A 3,880-nucleotide genomic window follows, 5' to 3' on the forward strand; every position below is an offset into this window, starting at 1 on the left:
GCACACCAGTATTGTTTTTAATATTGTTTTAAACTACTTAAATTTTGTCATATTTTTTGTCAACTAACGACATATTAAAACATTTTATTTGATTAAGGGGCAGATTCCTAAAGAGGGATTAGATTAATCCAGAACTAGGTCTTAGTTATATTAAGACATTTAAGTACTTTTTACAAACATACCTGACAAAATAACAATATTGGGTGCATCTTAAAACAGAACAGTGGCACTGATATATGTTAAGATATGTCGATACAAGAGGTTTTTCATTTTTTGGTTAAATGAGGGCAACTCAAACATGCATTGTGGTCTGGGACTAGGATAAGCCCTGTATGGAAAACCACCCCTAAATATCTACAGTATCTAACAGGTGGTAAACTTGGCCTGTGAAAATATTGAATTAATGTCATTACTTGACACTAAATTTTTCTGTTGGTTTTCATAGTGAGATCCAAATCATTTAATGTTGGAGCACACACGCACAAAATTTTTGAATGACATTTTATCCATTATGTTTAAACACTTTGGTGCGGTTTCCCGGACAGGGATTAGACTAGTTCTAGTCTAAAATAAATGTAAGAGCTGTCCAAACTGAGGTCCTTTGTTTTGCCCCAAAATGCACACAAGTAATGTTTTAAGTTAAGCATGTTGGTAACACTTAAAATAAGGTTCATTACTTAACTACATTAGTTAACATAAACTAATAATGAACTGCACTTATAAAGCATTCATTATGTTAAATTCAACAATTACTAATACTTTATTAAAATTAACGTTAGTTAATGCACTGTGAACTAACATGAACAAACAATTTAAAGCTTTATTTCTATTAACCACATTAACAAAAATGAATAAATACTGTAACAAATGTATTGCTGATGGGTTCATGTTAGGTAATACATTAACTAATGTTTGTTAAAACTAGTTATATTTCCTAATTAAACTAAGGCCTAGTCATGGCTTAAGCTAATCCCTTTCCGGGAAACCATCTCTTAGACTTTCAACAAATACGTCATAAACAGTTTATATAAATACCGTAGATTACTGTAAATAACTTGGAAGATTTACTCATATATAAACAAGTAATTTTGGATAAACAAACAAATAAATATTGAAACATTTGAGCCATAAGAATAATTCAGATTTATGTAGGCCTAATATACATGTATGGTAATCAGCTGTGCATCTTGACATCAGAGGTGGGTAGTATTAAATTAAATTTAAATGATATATTTTCTTGAGTAAATATTTTTTGTAACTAGTACTTTTAGAGTATATGTAAAGATTTCTAATGAACAAAACTGTACTTTTATTCTGCTACTGTCAAATGGTGATGATTAATAAATATCAATATAGCCACCTGAGTCCCAGCAATTCATTTTTTTCAGACCTCTTAAGTCGAGCACAATTTGTTCAACCTATTTGAATCATACTGTTCGGTCAAGAGGATAATGACAGTTGCGATTTTACATTTTATGGCAACAAGGGAACTAAGTAATATTTCTCTGCAGATTATATATTTGATAATTAGCTTTTTTTTTCAAAATGAGAGTAGACTTAAAATTTAGGAGTATTTCAAAAATGTAGGCTACAATAATTCTGACCCTCACAAATCACTTTTACAACACTGTAACATTTGCAATACTGTAAAATACTTATATTCTGAGTCCAAAACATTTCCTGGAGTAGATATGTATACGTAATGTTACTTTTAAAGGGGACATATCATGAAAATCTGACTTTTTCCATGTTTAAGTGCTATAATTGGGTACCCAGTGCTTCTATAAACCTAGAAAATATGAAAAAGATCAACCCAGGAACTTAGTTTGATAAACCATTCTCTGCAAACATGTGAAAAAATAGCTAATTGAAATTTGGCTCCCCATGTGATGTCAGAAGAGGATAATACCGCCCCTTCATCTGCACTATCCAACCACAGCACTGCCATTTAGTGCAGAGATCAGCTCATTTGCATTTTAAAGGACACACCCAAAACGGCACATTTTCACCTACAAAGTGTCAATTTTAACATGTTATAATAAATGATCTAGATGGTATTTTGAGCTAAAACTTCACATATGTATTCTGGGGACACCAGATATTTATTTGACATCAAAAGTCAAAAAAGTCTTGTAAAAATGTGGTTTCCTAGTCTTATCTGTCCTCTGAATTGTCTGTTTTGACACTGTCTGGACTCTCAGCTCGATACATCAAGTAATTCAGTCCATCGGTGTTGAGCACAGGAAAAAGTCCTGTTTCTACATCTTCATCCACCCTTGTGCAGACCTCCTCCTCTGACGAAACCAAAAACAGATACTTTTAGTACATTTGTAGCAAAATAGGTTAAGTTTCCAATGCAATTTCATTTAATCCAGAAGATTTTGAGAAACCTAATCACAATATTGTTTAGGTGAAAAAGAAAGCTTATGTATTGACAATACACAGTGGTTCTAAAGGGTATATAAAAGAAGAGATAGAAAACATTTCAACATGCTTGTTTCTTACCATCTTCTTAGTATGCTTTGTTTACATGACATGCAATCATATTTTCGCCTATTTGATCTGCTTCGTAATCTCGCAATCTATGCAGGGTTTCCTGTAGGTCCTGGAAGCTTGGCCTTTCATTTGGCCCCTTTTTCCAACAGTCCATCATCAGATTGTACCTATAATATCATATAATAAAACAAAACATGATATAATACAATACAAACAATACAATACATGTTTAAAGCAATTGTTATGTCTTTGTTTTCAGTCAACACATTTAACAATTATTTATTGAACTCACAAACTCTTAGGACACCCTGTTGGTAAAGGCAGTCGTCCACCGGCATTAATGTAGCTTAAGACTTCATGGTTGGTGTATGTTGGATATGGAAGCTTTCCTAATGTCATAATTTCCCACAGGAGTACACCAAACGCCCTGAAAATATGTAAATAACATTTTCATGATAGGATATGAATACTAAAAAAAATGTAATGGCAATATTTTCAATATTTACCAGACATCTGAGTATTTGTTGAAAATTCCATCTGTTAAACTCTCTGGTGACATCCAGCGAACAGGAAATAAACCTTCACCCTTTTTCCTGTAGTAGTCATTCTTGTACACATCACGGGCCAATCCAAAGTCGCCTATTTTAATGACTCTGTTTGGGTCCGTATAGCTTTTTACTGAAACCAAACAGTTCCTTGCTGCAATATCTCTGTACACAAGAAATTGATACAGTGCATTGAATACAGTTCTATGTTTTCTAATGGAGAGCCTAGACAGCTTTAAATAAAAGTTCTTTAAAGCAGTCGTTCTCAAACTTTTTCAGCGGACAGCCCCCTTTGTGTACGGTGCATTCCTTCGCGGCCCCCCCAAAGAAAATGTATGACAAAAAACAGTTCTAAAACTTGACGTTTGAATAAAAAAAAACCATTAAATTATACAAAGAAGTGATGCGTTATTTTTTTAGGTTTAATTTCACAGAATTCATGATAAATTAATGTATTTTATAAAATGTCATAAAACTGGTGCCCCCCTGGCACCATCTCGCGGCCCCCCTGGAGGCCCCGGACCCCAGTTTATAGAACCACTGCTTTAAAGGTGCAGTGTGTAAATTTTAGCTGCATCTAGTGGTGAGGTTGCGAATTGCAACCAAAGGCGTAGTCCACTGCTCACCCCTTGCTTTTGACACACATAGAGAAGCAACGGTAGCTGCCATCGGACAAACATGTCATCGTCAGAGACAACTTAGTAAAAAAATTGTCCGTTAAGGGCTTCTCTAGAAAAATGGCAGCACAAAATGGCGACTTCCATGTAAGGGGACCCTCTTTGTATGTAGATAAAAAGGTCTCGCTCTAAGGTAATAATCACATAACGGTTCATTATGAA

At 34.0% G+C, this 3,880-nt stretch overlaps 1 non-coding gene across 1 annotated transcript; it reads right to left on the reverse strand.

The window, feature by feature from the left end:
• Positions 1–499: 499 nt before the first annotated feature.
• Positions 500–3,142, reverse strand: LOC129418321 (uncharacterized). Its single transcript, XR_012369531.1, has 4 exons — positions 3,003–3,142; positions 2,789–2,923; positions 2,506–2,663; positions 500–2,294 (listed from the first exon to the last, which is right to left on the reverse strand). It is a non-coding gene; the product is annotated as an uncharacterized protein (transcript).
• Between the last annotated feature and the right edge of the window lie 738 nt (positions 3,143–3,880).

Source organism: Misgurnus anguillicaudatus, chromosome 5, assembly GCF_027580225.2.
Source record: "Misgurnus anguillicaudatus chromosome 5, ASM2758022v2, whole genome shotgun sequence".
In the NCBI taxonomy this organism is placed as follows: domain Eukaryota; kingdom Metazoa; phylum Chordata; class Actinopteri; order Cypriniformes; family Cobitidae; genus Misgurnus; species Misgurnus anguillicaudatus.